The 20990-nt window shown below is 38.2% G+C and overlaps 1 long non-coding RNA gene across 2 annotated transcripts in view; it reads right to left on the bottom strand.

The window, feature by feature from the left end:
• LOC126416804 (uncharacterized) overlaps positions 1–16311 on the bottom strand; it is a 229875-nt gene extending 213564 nt beyond the window's left edge. Inside the window, exons 1-2 of one of the 2 annotated variants that reach the window (XR_007575530.1) lie at positions 16200–16311; positions 15984–16092 (exon numbers count right to left, since the gene is read on the bottom strand). This is a non-coding gene — a long non-coding RNA (uncharacterized LOC126416804). Of the gene's footprint in view, positions 1–15983; positions 16153–16199 lie in introns of those variants that run through there. The other variant, XR_007575529.1, reaches the window with a different exon arrangement.
• Between the last annotated feature and the right edge of the window lie 4679 nt (positions 16312–20990).

Below are 20990 nucleotides of genomic sequence, written 5' to 3'. Positions count from 1 at the left end.
ACAGAGGCTTTCAGACAGTTGTTCTTCCCGCGAACCATACGCGACTGGAACAGGAAAGGGAGGTAATGATAGTAGCACGTAAAGTGCCCTCCGCCACACACCGTTGGGTAGCTTGCGGAGTATAAATGTAGAAATGTAGATGTAGAAATTTCATTATTTACCCACAGTTTTACCATGTGATGCAGTGCTACAAGCTAATGAAACAACACTCACTAAATGTGATACCAACCTCGAAAACGTGCAACACAGCATGGCAGTAACAATATAAATATATACTACCTGGTCTGAGGCAAATGTATTGTGAAAGAATGATAGTAAAACTGAAAACGTTGTATTCAGTCTGAATGCTCCCAGTGGTAACAACAAAAGTTGGGTTATTAGGATTGCACACAGATTGAAAGCTCAGCTGGGAAACACACACAGGGAAATTATGTGGCAGACTAGCACAAGACTTCTATGTGCTGTACAATCCGAGGAGCAGTGTCTGTAAAGAACTTCTACTATATGTATATTTCGAATTCTTCTCCTACTACATGAGTAATTGGATACTGTTATGGGGCAATTCCTTGGCTCGAAATTGGTGTTTAAATTGAAAAATAAAAGGTGCATAGCAAGACTTAGCCCATGTGAGACATGTCAAGATTATTTTAAGCAACTAAACACGATGACAGTACCTGGCCTGCATATCTACAACTACCTTGCCTTTGCTAAAGGGAATCTAAATAAATTTGAACACAACACGAGAAGTGGACACATAATTAATGTGCGATATACTACTCTGTCACAGAAACATAACAGTTGCAAACATCTTGGTCTTGTCTACTTACCTGCAAATGCCTATACAACGACAGTAAATAAATTTAAAGCTAGTATTTGAGGTGGATGAAAAGTAAAGGAATTTATTCTGATCAAGACTTCCTTGAGTGTGTGACAAATGAGCCACATTTCTTATGAGAATGGGCAATAAATTAACAACAAACTTTATATAAGCATAGTTGTGTAGGTCTGGCCATCTTATTAGTTTTATGTACTACTACTACTACTACTACTACTACTACTATTACTACTATTTAGCTATATATTCATTTATCTTGTAATTGCTCCATCAGGAAACTTTTTGTTGTTTTTGTCACTTAAATATGCAATATATCTATCCAGCATTATTTTATTGTACTTAATTACATTTGCGCAACTTTATATGATTATAATTGTCATTGTGTTAACTTTTATGACACCACATGTATATAAATATGTTCAAAGGTGAAACAACATTTGTATTTGCATAAAAGTGGAGACCTACTCAAGTTCTTAACAAAGGTGACTGCACTGCAGAAAGAGAAATAGTTGTATTACATGCTACCAAAACTAGTAGTTAAATAAAGTCAAGCCATACTGCAGCTTCCAAGTGGCTCTGACATCAGGCCTTAAACCTGACTGTTCCTTAAAAATGAAAAATAATCCTAAATTCTAATATGCTAGTTTAATGGCAGCACTTCTGCTCAATTGCAAAAATCTGAATTTGGTTCATTAACAGTCACAATTTTAAATTATGACCATCGTTATTTAGAATACCAAGAGTGAATTAATGAATTAATTATTAAAACATTCATGGAGACGATATTCCAAGCTAATAAATATTACATCTTCTCTTTCACAGTTACTTTTATGAGTACAATATATGTAGCTACAATCGCTAATGGAAGCCTGCAGTCTTCTAACCATTCACAAGTTAATAGTTTAACAAATTATCATCAACATGTTCTAAGTCAAATATAGTTTCTCAGACGAAAGGAAGCAGTAATAGCAGCAAATCGAAACAGTCCATGTTGTAATGTATTCTTTTAATTCACACACTTATTGATGAACAAACTTAAGCTTTTTTTCTACAAAAGTTCTGACATGATTTGGACATAACTTTGTTCTCTCATATATATATGTACGTAATCCATATTGCATGTGAATGAAGTTGCATACTAGTAAAAATATAGCTGACATTTTACAAGCAAGGCAAAATGATAAACTTATATCAATCAGAAAAAATCCAGTCTGATAATGAAAATTTGTTCTGGTAAATTTATGTTCTCCTTGGCTATCACTGTTCATTATTCTGATGTATGAAGTGTTATATCATCTTAGTAACATGAGACGGGTGGGTCATTCCACATCAAATCATCCAAGTTGTGTCACCTCAGATTTTCATGAAACTTTGCACATTTGCTTATGCTTACAACATAAGAGCATGTGCAAAATCTTTTTGCTCTCAGACTAAATTTTTTTATATCGAATTTTAAATGTAGTGATATTCTGATAACTGGGCTCTGCAAGAATGTAGTGCAAAGTGATACTTATCTACATGTTGTTGTTGTTGTGGTCTTCAGTCCTGAGACTGGTTTGATGCAGCTCTCCATGCTACTCTATCCTGTGCAAGCTTTTTCATCTCCCAGTACCTACTGCAACCTACATCCTTCTGAATCTGCTTAGTGTATTCATCTCTTGGTCTCCCCCTACGATTTTTACCCTCCACGCTGCCCTCCAATACTAAATTGGTGATCCCTTGATGCCTCAGAACATGTCCTACCAACCGATCCCTTCTTCTGGTCAAGTTGTGCCACAAACTTCTCTTCTCCCCAATCCTATTCAATACTTCCTCATTAGTTATGTGATCTACCCATCTAATCTTCAGCATTCTTCTGTAGCACCACATTTCGAAAGCTTCTATTCTCTTCTTGTCCAAACTATTTATCGTCCATGTTTCACTTCCATACATGGCAACACTCCATACGAATACTTTCAGAAATGACTTCCTGACACCTAAATCAATACTGGATGTTAACAAATTTCTCTTCTTCAGAAACGCTTTCCTTGCCATTGCCAGCCTACATTTTATATCCTCTCTACTTCGACCATCATCAGTTATTTTGCTCCCCAAATAGCAAAACTCCTTTACTACTTTAAGTGCCTCATTTCCTAATCTAATTCCCTCAGCATCACCCGACTTAATTAGACTACATTCCATTATCCTTGTTTTGCTTTTGTTGATGTTCATCTTATATCCTCCTTTCAAGACACTGTCCATTCCATTCAACTGCTCTTCCAAGTCCTTTGCTGTCTCTGACAGAATTACAATGTCATCGGCGAACCTCAAAGTTTTTATTTCTTCTCCATGAATTTTAATATCTACTCCAAATTTTTCTTTTGTTTCCTTTACTGCTTGCTCAATATACAGATTGAACAACATCGGGGACAGGCTACAACCCTGTCTTACTCCCTTCCCAACCACTGCTTCCCTTTCATGTCCCTCGACTCTTATAACTGCCATCTGGTTTCTGTACAAATTGTAAATAGCCTTTCGCTCCCTATATTTTACCCCTGCCACCTTTAGAATTTGAAAGAGAGTATTCCAGTCAACATTGTCAAAAGCTTTCTCTAAGTCTACAAATGCTAGAAACGTAGGTTTGCCTTTCCTTAATCTTTCTTCTAAGATAAGTCGTAAGGTCAGTATTGCCTCACGTGTTCCAGTGTTTCTACGGAATCCAAACTGACCTTCCCCGAGGTTGGCGTCTACTAGTTTTTCCATTCGTCTGTAAAGAATTCGCATTAGTATTTTGCAGCTGTGACTTATTAAGCTGATAGTTCGGTAATTTTCACATCTGTCAACACCTGCTTTCTTTGGGATTGGAATTATTATATTCTTCTTGAAGTCTGAGGGTATTTCGCCTGTTTCATACATCTTGCTCACCAGATGGTAGAGTTTCGTCAGGACTGGCTCTCCCACGGCCGTCAGTAGTTCCAATGGAATATTGTCTACTCCGGGGGCCTTGTTTCGACTCAGGTCTTTCAGTGCTCTGTCAAACTCTTCACGCAGTATCGTATCTCCCATTTCATCTTCATCTACATCCTCTTCCATTTCCATAATATTGTCCTCAAGTACATCGCCCCTGTATAGACCCTCTATATACTCCTTCCACCTTTCTGCTTTCCCTTCTTTGCTTAGAACTGGGTTTCCATCTGAGCTCTTGATATTCATACAAGTGGTTCTCTTATCTCCAAAGGTCTCTTTAATTTTCCTGTAGGCAGTATCTATCTTACCCCTAGTGAGATAGGCCTCTACATCCTTACATTTGTCCTCTAGCCATCCCTGCTTAGCCATTTTGCACTTCCTGTCGATCTCATTTTTGAGACGTTTGTATTCCTTTTTGCCTGTTTCACTTACTGCATTTTTATATTTTCTCCTTTCATCAATTAAATTCAATATATCTTCTGTTACCCAAGGATTTCTACTAGCCCTCGTCTTTTTACCTACTTGATCCTCTGCTGCCTTCACTACTTCATCCCTCAAAGCTACCCATTCTTCTTCTACTGTATTTATTTCCCCCATTCCTGTCAATTGCTCCCTTATGCTCTCCCTGAATCTCTGTACAACCTCTGGTTCTTTTAGTTTATCCAGGTCCCATCTCCTTAAATTCCCGCCTTTTTGCAGTTTCTTCAGTTTTAATCTACAGGTCATAACCAATAGATTGTGGTCAGAGTCCACATCTGCCCCTGGAAATGTCTTACAATTTAAAACCTGGTTCCTAAATCTCTGTCTTACCATTATATAATCTATCTGATACCTTTTAGTATCTCCAGGGTTCTTCCATGTATACAACCTTCTATCATGATTCTTAAACCAAGTGTTAGTTATGATTATGTTGTGCTCTGTGCAAAATTCTACCAGGCGGCTTCCTCTTTCATTTCTGTCCCCCAATCCATATTCACCTACTATGTTTCCTTCTCTCCCTTTTCCTACACTCGAATTCCAGTCACCCATGACTATTAAATTTTCGTCTTCCTTCACAATCTGAATAATTTCTTTTATTTCATCATACATTTCTTCAATTTCTTCGTCATCTGCAGAGCTAGTTGGCATATAAACTTGTACTACTGTAGTAGGTGTGGGCTTCGTATCTATCTTGGCCACAATAATGCGTTCACTATGCTGTTTGTAGCAGCTTACCCGCATTCCTATTTTCTTATTCATTATTAAACCTACTCCTGCATTACCCCTATTTGATTTTGTGTTTATAACCCTGTAGTCACCTGACCAGAAGTCTTGTTCCTCCTGCCACCGAACTTCACTAATTCCCACTAAATCTAACTTCAACCTATCCATTTCCCTTTTTAAATTTTCTAACCTACCTGCCCGATTAAGGGATCTGACATTCCACGCTCCGATCCGTAGAACGCCAGTTTTCTTTCTCCTGATAACGACATTCTCTTGAGTAGTCCCCGCCCGGAGATCCGAATGGGGGACTATTTTACCTCCGGAATATTTTACCCAAGAGGACGCCATCATCATGTAATCATACAGTAAAGCTGCATGCCCTCGGGAAAAATTACGGCTGTAGTTTCCCCTTGCTTTCAGCCGTTCGCAGTACCAGCACAGCAAGGCCGTTTTGGTTATTGTTACAAGGCCAGATCAGTCAATCATCCAGACTGTTGCCCTTGCAACTACTGAAAAGGCTGCTGCCCCTCTTCAGGAACAACACGTTTGTCTGGCCTCTCAACAGATACCCCTCCGTTGTGGTTGCACCTACGGTATGGCTATCTGTATCGCTGAGGCACGCAAGCCTCCCCACCAACGGCAAGGTCCATGGTTCATGGGGGGGACTTATCTACATAAATGCCCATAACTCAGATGTTTATGAAGCTTTTGATCGTAAGTTAATAGAAGCACATACTTAACAGACATGTAATTATTTAAGCAGTAAAGTTACAAAGAACAACACAGAAAAATTTAAGATGTGTCACTTTCCAATTTTCGAAAAATGTACATACACATAAAAAAAAAAATGCTCATATCACATTTCTCCAACCTGATGGTAATTTATAATTGGTCTTAAACAAACCCCAAGACAGTACCCATTGAAAAAAAAATAAAATTATTCATGGGGTTTCTACGAATGGACGCACAAACAAATCTGAAATCACAGTACTTTGTGTTGTAATAAAAAAAAAAAAAAAAAAATAACAACAATAATTCTAAGAAAGATCATCCATTTCTGACACCCACTGCTTCAGATTTTCATGGAACTTTTTCTACTTGTTACTTTCTGCATGGCAACAGTCAATGCAAAATTTCTCCACATACTTCATGTAGTTTGAGGAGGGAAAATGGAATTTTTTTAGAAATGTACATGCCGCAACTGAAGTTTGTCATTTGGATTGCATTACTTCAGACAAACATAACAACAGTAAGAATAACAGAAAGTATCTTGTTTTCAACACATCACTCTCATACTTCCCCAGATGTCACAGAAGGGATATATCTTTATGGGAATATAAAAAATCAACTTAAGCTGTTTTGGTCCAAATATTGATTTTTACATGTGTAAAACACATTCTGACACCTGATACAAGATTTATTTTTATCGAAACTATGATATTTACTGTATGATTAAATGATGATGGCGTCCTCTTGGGTAAAATATTCCGGAGGTAAAATAGTCCCCCATTCGGATCTCCGGGCGGGGACTACTCAAGAGGACGTCGTTATCAGGAGAAAGAAAACTGGCATTCTACGGGTCTGAGCGTGGAATGTCAGATCCCTTAATCGGGCAGGTAGGTTAGAAAATTTAAAAAGGGAAATGGATAGGTTAAAGTTAGATATAGTGGGAATTAGTGACGTTCGGTGGCAGGAGGAACAAGACTTTTGGTCAGGTGATTACAGGGTTATAAATACAAAATCAAATAGGGGTAATGCAGGAGTAGGTTTAATAATGAATAAAAAAATAGGAGTGCGGGTTAGCTACTACAAACAGCATAGTGAACGCATTATTGTGGCCAAGATAGACACAAAGCCCATGCCTACTACAGTAGTACAAGTTTATATGCCAACTAGCTCTGCAGATGATGAAGAAATTGATGAAATGTATGACGAGATAAAAAGAAATTATTCAGATAGTGAAGGGAGACGAAAATTTAATAGTCATGGGTGACTGGAATTCGTCAGTAGGAAAAGGGAGAGAAGGAAACATAGTAGGTGGATATGGATTGGGGGGAAGAAATGAAAGAGGAAGACGCCTTGTAGAATTTTGCACAGAGCATAACTTAATCATAGCTAACACTTGGTTCAAGAATCGTGAAAGAAGGTTGTATACCTGGAAGAATCCTGGAGATACTAAAAGGTATCAGATAGATTACATAATGGTAAGACAGAGATTTAGGAACCAGGTTTTAAATTGTAAGACATTTCCAGGGGCAGATGTGGATTCTGACCACAATCTATTGGTTATGAACTGCAGATTGAAACTGAAGAAACTGAAAAAAGGCGGGAATTTAAGGAGATGGGACCTGGATAAACTGAAAGAACCAGAGGTTGTAGAGAGTTTCAGGGAGAGCATAAGGGAACAATTGACAGGAATGGGGGAAAGAAATACAGTAGAAGAAGAATGGGTAGCTCTGAGGGATGAAGTAGTGAAGGCAGCAGAGGATCAAGTAGGTAAAAAGTCGAGGGCTAATAGAAATCCTTGGGTAACACAAGAAATATTGAATTTAATTGATGAAAGGAGAAAATATAAAAATGCAGTAAATGAAGCAGGCAAAAAGGAATACAAACGTCTCAAAAATGAGATCGACAGGAAGTGCAAAATGGCTAAGCAGGAACGGCTAGAGGACAAATGTAAGGATGTAGAGGCTTGTCTCACTAGGGGTAAGATAGATACTGCCTACAGGAAAATTAAAGAGACCTTTGGAGAGAAGAGAACCACTTGTATGAATATCAAGAGCTCAGATAGCAACCCAGTTCTAAGCAAAGAAGGGAAGGCAGAAAGGTGGAAGGAGTATATAGAGGGTTTATACAAGGGCGATGTACTTGAGGACAATATTATGGAAATGGAAGAGGATGTAGATGAAGATGAAATGGGAGATAAGATACTGCTTGAAGAGTTTGACAGAGCACTGAAAGACCTGAGTCGAAACAAGGCCCCGGAAGTAGACAACATTCCATTAGAACCACTGATGGCCTTGAGAGAGCCAGTCATGACAAAACTCTACCATCTGGTGAGCAAGATGTATGAGACAGGCGCAATACCCACAGACTTCAAGAAGAATATAATAATTCCAATCCCAAAGAAAGCAGGTGTTGACAGATGTGAAAATTACCGAACTATCAGTTTAATAAGTCACAGCTGCAAAATACTAACGCGAATTCTTTACAGACGAATGGAAAAACTGGTAGAAGAGGACCTCGGGGAAGATCAGTTTGGATTCCGTAGAAATGTTGGAACACGTGAGGCAATACTAACCTTACGACTTATCTTAGAAGAAAGATTAAGGAAAGGCAAACCTACGTTTCTAGCATTTGTAGACTTAGAGAAAGCTTTTGACAACGTTAACTGGAATACTCTCTTTCAAATTCTGAAGGTGGCAGGGGTAAAATACAGGGAGCGAAAGGCTATTTACAATTTGTGCAGAAACCAGATGGCACTTATAAGAGTCGAGGGGCATGAAAGAGAAGCAGTGGTTGGGAAGGGAGTGAGACAGGGTTGTAGACTCTCCCCGATGTTATTCAATCTGTATATTGAGCAAGCAGTAAAGGAAACAAAGGAAAAATTCGGAGTAGGTATTAAAATTCATGGAGAAGAAGCAAAAACTTTGAGGTTCGCCGATGACATTGTAATTCTGTCAGAGACAGCAAAGGACTTGGAAGAGCAGTTGAACGGAATGGACAGTGTCTTGAAAGGAGGATATAAGATGAACATCAACAAAAGCAAAACGAGGATAATGGAATGTAGTCAAATTAAATCGGGTGATGCTGAGGGGATTAGATTAGGAAATGAGACAAAGTAGTAAAGGAGTTTTGCTATTTAGGGAGTAAAATAACTGATGATGGTCGAAGTAGAGAGGATATAAAATGTAGACTGGCAATGGCAAGGAAAGCGTTTCTGAAGAAGAGAAATTTGTTAACATCGAGTATAGATTTAAGTGTCAGGAAGTCATTTCTGAAAGTATTTGTATGGAGTGTAGCCATGTATGGAAGTGAAACATGGACGATAACCAGTTTGGACAAGAAGAGAATAGAAGCTTTCGAAATGTGGTGCTACAGAAGAATGCTGAAGATAAGGTGGGTAGATCACATAACTAATGAGGAGGTATTGAATAGGATTGGGGAGAAGAGAAGTTTGTGGCACAACTTGACTAGAAGAAGGGATCGGTTGGTAGGACATATTTTGAGGCATCAAGGGATCACAAATTTAGCATTGGAGGGCAGCGTGGAGGGTAAAAATTGTAGAGGGAGACCAAGAGATCAATACACTAAGCAGATTCAGAAGGATGTAGGTTGCAGTAGGTACTGGGAGATGAAGAAGCTTGCACAGGATAGAGTAGCATGGAGAGCTGCATCAAACCAGTCTCAGGACTGAAGACCACAACAACAACAACAACAACAACAACTGGATGTTCATTTAACACGTCACATCATTGTTCAGAAGATTGTTGGAATCAGATTCAAAAAGTTATAAATTTAATTGAAACATTTTCATTGCATCAGTTAACTTTATTTAGGGTGCAAATTAGCATCTTTAAATAACAATTATTCTAGCCGCTAATGTTAATTTAAAATGTACATGTTCAGCAGTGATGATCCCTAAAACTATCAATGAAACTTCTTAGGAGCATTTCTGTTTTTAATCCACTGTGACAAATTATATTCTGTTAACTTTATATCTTTTTCATTAAAGTAATACGTTCTGCCTAATGATGTTGATTTAGGTACACCAACAGTACATAAAATGTTTTCCAAATGCACAAAACAAGAGTACTTCTTCTCAGGACAAAAGAATGACACTGCTGGTCCAGGTGGGTGGAGAAAAAGTAGTTCAACGTCTCCTCCTCCATCACAGTCATTTCTGATGAAGGCAGAGTACCACCTGTTGTCATATACAGCTGCTACACAGGAATTTTATTGAGGATGAGTGCATGTCCATTGTGGGCATTTTCAGTGAATGAAAAAAAATCAAGACAGGCTTTTCAGAAGTTACTCCTCTGATCTCTAAGGAATCTCAAAAAAGTGGTTTCTAATGGAGAAAATTCCTAGTACCAGGTACTGTGCGGGTTGTCGAAAATCTCTTCTCGAGATTCTTGTGTAAGAAATCTACACTGACTTTCCCTAAGAAGTGAAAAAAAAAAAAAAAATAGTCAATATTAGCTTTGTAGAAATCGTGAACACCAGGTGCAGTTGTTATTTGTGCATCATTCATTCGTTGAAGACTAGCTCTTCTGAATGTATGTTTTCTAGTTCCCCTCAAACCATCACACAGATCTACCATGGCTAGAAGCATAAAAGGAATGCTCAGCAGTGATAAAAAATTGTTTTTGTGCTTACACAAATGTTTAATGCTTTTTCGCTTCTTATATTGAGCAACACGTCCATCAGTGAAATAATGCATTTTCTTCATTTGTGGGTAATGTTTTGCCAGCCACTTAACCATTTATTTCTGGACAGCATTTACAAAACCTACATCATGATCAGGGTTGCCACAAGTTTCCCCAAGTGAAATTTCCAGACAAGTTTTAGCATTTTCCCCTGAAACATTTTGAGATCTCAAGGTTGAATAAAGACATAAGTTGACAATAAAATGTAAGGCCTTCTGTATTTCTAAACATGTGAGCAAAAATATTAAGTACTAGCATTAATATCTTTTGTAATGAACTGCTTTTAGATGGAGAAAGCAAGACAAATGATGTACATGTTTCATTGGGACCACTTATTTTATTTCAGTAAAACAAAAGACATCTGGTGACAAAAATATGCATTTCTTGGAGTCACATGACAGATTTAAAATACCTTCACTGATTTCAGAAACAACTTCAGAAAAAAGTAGGCCTCTTGAAAGAAGTGTATAATGTGGAAAAGAGTTGTGTAAATCAACACTATATGTCACCGCCAACAAAATGTTGGTTCTACTATGTTCGTTACTTTATTATTTTAGAGGAATTGTGTGTCCACCTGCTTAGCTGAGTGGTAATGTGTTTGCCTACCATGCAGAGGGCCCAGGTTTGATTCCCAGCTGGGTTGGAAATTTTCTCTGCTCATGGAACGGGTGCTGTGTTGTCTTCATCATCCTTTCTTCATCACGCCGACACGCAAATCACCCAATGTGGCATCATCTGAACAAAGACTTGCAACCTGGTTACCAAACTTCCCCAGATAGGGCCTCCAGGCCATAAATGCCACACGATCATTTCATTTTACAGGCATTGTGAGATTTTTCTTTCGAGAAATATTCTAGTACATAGCTTACAAACTGCCTGTGACTGCCACAATTTTTTTCTTCTTATTGTTACTACTTTCTCATATATGAACTACTTTCAAAGTGCCCCAAAATGTACTAGAATAAATAAAATGTCTATAAAACACTGCACTGTACAATGTACTTGTGGGGAGACAGTTGCAATTCCTGAAATCCATCAACCACGGTCTCTGGCTTACCGAGGAGCACCACAGTCCTGGATAAACCATGAAAATCCTCTGCATTATGCCACACATAAACAGACTCAGCCTGCAGGCAGATTGGTGAGACTAGGTCCGACGGGCAAGGCCTGCACATTAGTGGGAAACAATGGGCTTCAGATCAGCAGGCCTGATCCATTTAGGATACCTGCAAAAAATAGACTGCAGTTTTGGCCCGTCATGGAAATTCACTCATGTGACCAGCTACTCATGAGCCATGGACAACATGTTGATGAAATGAGACCACGGTGATCATTTCATGCAACAGATAACTTGCGCGAATACTCTGAGAATCAATACTAATGAGGATATGTAACAACTAATTGTGGAGATAGTTGCTGACCTGTAGACAGGCATGTAGAAACGACAATCACTCTCTCAAAACTAAAATTTTGGCCATAGCTTTTGTCAGAAAATGACAGTATACACACTTCCAAATAATCACTCAGACACAACTCGTGCACACATGACCTCCACCTCCAGCCAGTGTATCAACAGTTTCTGAGAATCAGATACAAACAAGCCACTCCTCATGCCTCCCCTTGGCAGCTGCTACGGTAATGGCAAGAGATGGTGGCAGCACTAACTGCAACCTGAGGGCAATGGTAGGAATCAATGTGCAAGTCGTCAAAGTGGCGTCAATTCGAAAGATTTGCATCTGGCGAATAGTCTACCCCACGGGAGCCCCTAGTCATATGACATTTACATTTATTTAATGGTAGGAATGGAAGAAGCGGTAAGAATGAGGGAGTAGGGAAGCAGTGCATGTGCTCAGCTGCGCCCAGTCTGTGAATATGCAAACCATTTCATCTACTGAGGCAAAAATAAAATTTTTCCAGCGTTTTTTCCCTTGCTTTCTCTTTTCTTTTCTTCAACCCCCTCCCCCCCCCCCCCCCCCGCCCCCTCCCCCAAATGTCCCTGATACTTCCCTGATACGTCTGAAAATCCTTGATTTCCAGAACTTGTGGCAAACCTGATGTTCCATATTATCACTTACAATGCAGTGAATCACTATTACCAATTTACTTTCTTCATTTACCACATAAACACACTGGGGATGGATTGTACAGCTGCTTCTTGTCCACTCTGAATTTCGTTCTGAATTACAAAGTTCATTAACAGAATTGCTTTTTCCAGGGTTCGATTTTCTTTCAGTTGTTTTGGCTGACACTTAGATATAAATGTGTGTGGTTTAAGTGCCTGTAATTTTGTTACCAATGAATCTACGTATTCACCAGCAATTGCTGACTGCTTTACCAATTCTACCCGATGATCTGTGTTTATCCACTGGCTGAAATGAATTTCATCATCAGCATCTTTGTAAGTTAATCCTGTTTTAATAATTCTGACAGTTTGTAATTACTGGGACAATTGTCACAGTGATTAAGCATGCAGTCACAGTTTTCAGAGTAATATAGGCGGATAACATACATACACTCTCTCTCTCTTTCTCTCTGAATGAGTGCTAGCAGCACCAGCTAAAATACACCACTTCTGTCTTAGTGAACAAAAGAAAATTTAGAAAGACCAATGTTAATGTTTGGATTCTCCCATTTGAAACAAGAGTACAGTTCTCTTAAGCTGCAAATGATGAGTCTTTTTTGCATATACACATTCTTCTGAATGCTAATTTTATCTTTTTGCTCCTGGTAACATTCGAGTATATTCATCATTTTGGTAGAATCAGTGACTATCTTTACCACGTCATCAGCAATAACTTTCCTTCTTTTTGGTTTAGGAATTAAGTACCCATTTCTGTTTTCAGTTTCCTTGCTTGTCGAACCACATACTCACTAACATTGAATTCCGACATTATGTTTTCTTTTGACCAAGAGGGTGGAGCTGAAGTTAAAATTTGGATTTTTTTCAGGCGCTCTTACAGTAGCCACTTTTTCTTCCATTAACAATATCATGGCATCAAAATCTTGAGCTTTCTTAACAACTTCATCACCAAAGATTTCTTCTCTATGGTCAGAATCTTCAATATTGCAATTTAATGTGCGGTACATTTTTCTTTTCAAAACATGTTTCACTTTTTCTAGCTTCTTTTTGGCATATGAAGCCTTGCTGTGATTTGGAATGGAGTGAAGTTTTAAGGGAGAGCACACCAAATCCTGTAAAGTTTTATTTGCGTCCTCAGTACTTTGATTTGTGAAATGTCACCTCTGACTCATCTGCATTACTTTCATTTCTATCACTGATGTCAGTGTTCTGTTCACAAATCTTAAGAAATATTGTGCACAGCTTTTGGCCTGGATTTATATAGATTCTTTTAGCACTTCATGTTTTAGACAAAGACAAGCAAACTGACCTCAAAGATTTGTTAACTGTCTGTCTGTGTTTTCTGAAATGATCACAACAAGTTCTCTGACGACTTTCAAAAACTTTTAAGTAATAGTATCTGTGATGTCTACATATAGTAGCTCTTTCTTGATCTTTCAGAAAGCTTACATTGGATCACAGCCAATATCAAATCTCATTGGTCTTCACTCAGCTCTTCTATTTTTTTTTTTTTTTTTTAGTTTTTATTAAGGTGTAGGTTATCAAATGACATGGTGTTTCTAGTAATCTTCCTGAAGTGCATGAATTCACATTTTCCATTGCAATTAACTGAGCACTACTTCACTTAAAACATGCTTTGTACAAGTGGTATGATAGGTCCGCACCACAAACAGATATGACCTTTCCCACAGAAAGACAAAGAGCAACTGAGGCAAAATAGACTAATTGTTTCATGCTCATTATTATCAACAATGAATTTCAGCAATTGTTGCATTGTTTAAGGTTTCATATAAGCTACTGCTATCTAAGGAAGGCGATTGGCTGAACACGTAAATCATAAATATTATAGTATTTACAAAAGCACTGAAGTTGTCAATTGAAAGGAAATAAATGTTCACACTTAAAAGTTAAATTGCTTGCCTAGAATGAGTTATACTTAAATAAGCTAATTTGATACCCTTGCATCTGAGACAGTGAGTGGATGAACTTACTTAAAAAGACCATTTTCTATCACAGCAAAAAGTATTTTGATTTCAGAAGTGTGTGTCAATTAGCAGAAGACCTACTAAAATTTGTATGTTATTAGAAAGCTTACAATTTAGGGGAATATATAAGACCCACATCAGGTGCCCAGCAGGTTGGAGAAATGTGAAGACCCAAATCAGGTTCCCAGCAGGTTGGAGAAATGTGATACACACATTTTTCCACATCTTTGCAATATTTCTGAAATCGAAAATTGACATACATTACCATTTTTTAAAAATTTTCTTCATAACTTTAGTGCTTACATAATTACTTGTCTGTTAAGTATGTGTTTTTCTTATGAAAAAAATTCCAATTAAGTGCTGCACAAACACCAGAGTTATGTGCATTTTTGTAGATAAGTAGCATTTCGCACTGACATTCTCGGAGAGTCCAGTTATCAGAATATCACTATATTTAAAATTCGATATCAAATGAAGTTGTAGTCTGTGACCAAATAGGTTTTGCAGAAGTTCTTAGGTTACCATATATGTATAAGCAACTATGAAGAGTTTGTGACAATTTGGGATAGAGGGTTACAAATCCTTGAATTATATGGTACGATAGAAAATAAGTAATATTTCTATCTCAAAACTGATTTAGTGCCACTGTACTAAACCAGCAAGGCTACTGGGGAAAAAGTATTACGTTCCCTGAACAGCTCACCGCTATATGAAATTGAGTTATGATTAACACTGCTGCACATGATTCTCGTTGTCAGAAATGTGTTGCTAAGTGCTTCAGGTAGGCTCCTGCTACACATACTAATGTAGTGACGTTGTTTAGTGCATATAGATTTGTTTGCGCAACCTCCAACACGTAAAGCACTTTCAAAAATATGGTTTCGAGACTAGTCTTCTGGATAGAAGTCTGACATACAAATACTATTAATTTTCTGATATTTAAATATTAGTAATTTTTATTCCAAATGCAAGCAAAGTCCGCTTCCTCGCCACAACACAGGATCTGTCATCATGACCAAACGCGCCCAGTAATGTAATGCATTCTGCCAGTTTTCCTGTCGTGGTGAACTGGAAAGAAAACATGTTTGCTGTGTTCTGTGACTCCTTGAGGTTATTCAAATAACAACATTAAAGTAATTCTAACGATAAACAACATAAACACATTGAATCGATCTTTTGAACATTTAGCATTTCACCAAAGATAGTCCGCTGTTGATGTTTGACTGTGTAGAAACATGAGAAACAAGCAGCTGATTTTTATATAGTGGGAATAATAATGCTGTTTTACAGTAGTCGCTTATTTATTTGTACTTTCCACAACCATACAGTGTTTGAATGGGGTGTTTTAAAGTTACAACCGTAATTTGATTTCAGTTCAAGAGTGTCATGACCTGTTGAGTTCAACCAAGTTCATAGCAGTATGATTGAATCCACCATGCAGTTGTACGCACATAGTACTTAACAGATGCTAAATCGAAACAAAACCTGGAAGTTTGCTTACTTACTTGTATCTGGAGGCTTGTTCGTCGGAATTTCGCGTTTCGACATTCGGGCACTGCCTTGCAAACTGTTGTTCGTGTTTGGTTTCTGATACGGAGGAAGACTTCGTTTCGTCTGTGTGTTGTTGTTGGATAACAAAATACACAGCGAGTTAGCACAGTTGCTGTAGTTGTAGATAGCTTGTAGTAGCGTTAGAGAAGAAGAATGTTGATTAACTGTACCTATAGCTGCGTAAGATGACGGTAGTAGACAGAACTGATCAATTAATGATACTGTAATGTAAACGCCGGTGAAATAGATAGTATAAATGTACTTGTATAGATCATTTGAGTTATGATAAACAATACAGTTACATTACTACAGCGATCAGGTTTAGTGTCAAGCGTTACGAAAAAAAGGCAAGCCTGTTATGTAAGGAAATTATCATTATACGTATAAAAGTACTATCTGTAAACAATATTTTGCGATGTACTTACTAAAACAATACTGTGGGAGTGACGGTGACGGCTTAAGAAACATTATACACACATCGGTCGATTTGTGATTAAATTTCTCGTACGAAGTGAATAATAAAATATGCTATTGAAACAATTTATATTCTGTGTTTTATTTACTCATATGCAGTGTTTCACACCCAGAGGTGGAGACATTGAGAGAATTTAAATTACACACGTGCACGTGTCACATTGTGCATACTAGAATATTTTCACTCGACCTGTAAAACTATCACAATTTACATAGTATGAATTTCATCAGTAAAGGGGCGCAGAATGAATATAGTTTTATGAAAGCACGCAACCTTGTTCATTTATTGTCGTCCCGACTTATTTCGAAGCAGCTGTTAGGTGGCTTTGTGAAAGACTTCGATTCGAAATAGCCTTTCACGTTTTTATGTTGCTGTAACCCCTTGCATCAGGAAAAGAGAGATGATTGGGCTTGTTGGACTACTGAGTTAACTGCATTGTTATAGCTGATCAGTTCAGAAAGAGGGGCAGTATCCCATAGGAAATAATTAAGGTAAAAAAAAAAGAAGTCTTGGGTTCTGGGAGCCGGCTAATACGTCGGGTTCTGACAGTAAGGCGGGGATGTGAGAGAAACAAAAGTGAAACAGAAGTGTATCCTGAAGCAAAGAATGATAGCCCAGCTAGAAAATGTTGCGGTTACACAGTTTATTTTATTAGATTTAGAATTGAGTTAATTTGTATTAGGACATATTTATAAGTAGTTATCTTGAAATATTTTCAGTCCAGTTTGTTTACTTTTGTTTCCAGAAATAATTTAATAATACTGTAGATCAGCTGAGTATATTGTGTGTTAACACCATGCTGTGAACCAAATGTAAATGTCAAACAGCAGTTGAGTTGTTCTATTCTACATCCATCACAACTACTCAGTTAATGTTGACATGAATAGCATTCACATTTTAATACACAGTCTCTTTTTGCTATAAGAATATTGCAGAAAATTGTTCAGCATTAAACATTTAAATGGAATGTTGCATAGTGGATGGATACACAATATGATCATCCACTTCTAGATAATGATCTCTTCTAGACCATTCCACCCATTATAGTCTTCAGCTAGACAGATGCAAGTTGTTCCAGCCTGTTTTCTACATGCCTCCAAGTTGAAGTTTATCCACATGAAATGTAAATAATTACAGTTTCTGCTGACAAGGGGCATCACAAATGTCATCAGAAAAATGAAGATTGTTCAGATGTATTTCATTAAAATATGTTGCCTCTTCACTTTCCCTGTTTATGCTCTGAGAACCTTCCAATTCTAAAGTTCTCACTGTGCTATTCAAGTCTAATATAAGCTATAGCACTGCTGTATATATTCTTCAGTATAGGTTAAATAAAGGGCTTGTTCCCAAAGGAATCTCATTTTCATGATCCCCAATAAAATAGTATTCATACTCATCGCAGCATTCTGTAATTTGGACATGACTAGTAAGTGGTTATTTGTACTATATCCACTTCTAAGGAGAGATTATTCTTTTGTAGTGAATATTCTTGATGGTTATGGTGCTTCATCATCATCATCATCATTTAAGACTGATTATGCCTTTCAGCGTTCAGTCTGGAGCATAGTCCCCCTTATAAAATTCCTCCATGATCCCCTATTCAGTGCTAACATTGGTGCCTCTTCTGATGTTAAGCCTATTACTTCAAAATCATTCTTAATCGAATCAAGGTACCTTCCCCTTGGTCTACCCCGACTCCTACCCTCTACTGCTGAACCCATGAGTCTCTTGGGTAACCTTGCTTCTCCCATGCGTGTTACATGACCCCACCCTCTAAGCCCTGACAAATACATCTATAGAGTTCATTCCCAGTTTTTCTTTGATTTCCTCATTGTGGACACCTTCCTGCCATTGTTCCCATCTACTAGTACCTGCAATCATCCTAGCTACTTTCATATCCGTAACCTCAACCTTATTGATAAGGTAACCTGAATCCACCCAGCTTTCGCTCCCATACAACAAAGTTGGTCGAAAGATTGAACGGTGCACAGATATCTTAGTCTTGGTACTGACTTCCTTCTTGCAGAAGAGAGTAGCTCGTAGCTGAGTGCTCACTGCAGTAGCTTTGCTACACCTCACTTCCAGTTCTTTCACTATGTTGCCATCTTGTGAGAATATGCATCCTAAGAACTTGAAACTGTCCACCTGTTCTAAATTTGTTCCTCCTATTTGGCACTCAATCCATTTATATCTCTTTCCCACTGACATTACTTTCGTTTTGGAGATGCCAATCTTCATACCATAGTCCTTACATTTCTGATCTAGCTCTGAAATATTACTTTGCAAACTTTCAATCGAATCTGCCTTCACAACTAAGTCATCTGCATATGCAAGACTGCTTATTTTGTGTTCACATATCTTAATCTCACCTAGACAGTCTATTGTTTTCAACATATGATCCATAAATAATATGAACAACAATGGAGACAGGTTGTAGCCTTGTCTTACCCCTGAAACTACTCTGTACCATGAACTCAATTTACCGTCAACTCTAACTGCTGCCTGACTATCTATGCAAAAGTTTGCCTCCTATTCCATAATCTCATAGAACAGACAATAACTTCCTCCTAGGAACCTGGTCATATGCATTTTCTAGACCTATAAAGCATAGATACAATTCCCTGTTCCACTCGTAACACTTCTCCATTATTTGCCGTAAGCTCAAGATCTGGTCCTGACAACCTCTAAGAGGCCTAAACCCACACTGATTTTCATCCAGCTAATACTCGCACTTTCCTTTCAACAATACCTGAGAAGATTTTACCCACAACGTTGATTAAAGAGATACCTCTGTAGTTGTTACAATCTTTTCTGTTTCCATGTTTAAAGATTGGTGTGATTACTGCTTTCGTCCAGTCTGATTGAACCTGTCCCGAATCCCACGCCATTTCAGTTATCCTGTGTAGCCATTTAAGACCTGACATTCCGCTGTATTTGTTGAGTTCCGACTTAATTTTGATCTACCCCAGCCGCTTTATTGCACTGCAATCTATTGACCATTTTCTCCACTTCCTCAAATGTGATCCTATTTCCATCATCATTCCTATCCCATTGTACATCGAAATCTGGAACATTACTGATCATATTTTCACCTACATTGAGCAACTCTTCAAAATATTCCCTCCATCTGCCCAAGGCATCAAGAGGATTCACCAGCAGTTTTCCTGACCTGTCCAAAATACTTGTCATTTCCTTTTTACCTCCCTTTCGAAGACTGCTAATTACACTCCAGAATGGTTTTCCAGCGGCTTGACCCAAAGTCTCCAACCTGTTTCCAAAGTCTTCCCAAGATTTCTTCTTGGATGCTGCAATTATCTGTTTGGCTTTGTTTCTTTCTTCATCATAACTTTCTCTGTCTACCTGAGTTCTAGTATGTAGCCATTTTTGGCATGCCTTCTTTTTCCTTTTACAGGCTGCCTTGATTGTGTCATTCCACCAAGCTGTGTGCTTCATCCTACCTTTACACACTACTATTCCAAGACATTCTTTGGCCACTTCTAGTACTGTGTCCCTGTACCTTGTCCATTCCTTTTCCAGTGACTGCAATTGACTACATTCAACTAACTGGTACCTTTCTGAGATCACTGTTATGTACTTGTGCATGATTTCCTTATCCTGAAGTTTGTCCACTCTTATCCTCCTACATATGGAACTGACCTCCTGCACTTTCGGCCTCACAATACCAATTTCACTGCAGATTCAATAGTGATCAATGTCATCAAAGAATCCCCTGAATATACGTGTGTCCCTCACAGCCGTCCTGAATTCGTGATCTGTTATTATATAGTCAATGACAGATCTGGTTCCCCTGCCTTCCCAAGTATACCGGTGAATGTTCTTTTGTTTAAAAAAGAAGTTTGTGATTACTGAGCCCATACTGGCACAGAAATCAAGAGTTGTTTCCCGTTTCTGTATGCCTCCATATCCTCTCCAAATTTACCCATAACCTTTTCATACCCTTCTGTTCGATTTCCAATCCTGGCATTAAAATCACCCATGAGCAGAACACGTCCTTTACTCTAACAACTACATCACTGAGTGCGTTACAAAAACTATCCATCTTATCTTGATCTGTCCCTTCACAATGTGAATATACTGACACAATCCTAATTTTCTTGCTAGACACTGTCAAATCTATCCACATCAGTCGTTCGATTACATACCTTATTGCAACTACGCTGGGTTCCATTTCTTTCCTGATGTAAAGCCTTATACCCCATTGTGCTATTCCTGCTTTGACTCCTGACAGGTAGACCTTGTATTCTCCCACTTCCTCTTCTTTCTCACCCTTTACCCGAATGTCACTAATAGCTAAAACGTCCAACCCCATCTAAATTGCCGCCTCTGCCAGCTCTACCTTCTTCCCAGAGTAGCCCCCATTGATATTAATAGCTCCCCATCTCATTACCATTTGTTTGCCGAGTCGTATCTTAGGAGTCCCCGGTTTGTCAACTAGAGGTGGGACTCCGTCACCTCCAAAAGTCCG

This window comes from Schistocerca serialis, chromosome 8 (assembly GCF_023864345.2).
Source record: "Schistocerca serialis cubense isolate TAMUIC-IGC-003099 chromosome 8, iqSchSeri2.2, whole genome shotgun sequence".
In the NCBI taxonomy this organism is placed as follows: Eukaryota; Metazoa; Arthropoda; class Insecta; order Orthoptera; family Acrididae; genus Schistocerca; species Schistocerca serialis.
The sequence above is the reverse complement of the archived record's forward strand: the minus strand, read 5'-3'. Positions and strand labels throughout refer to the sequence as shown.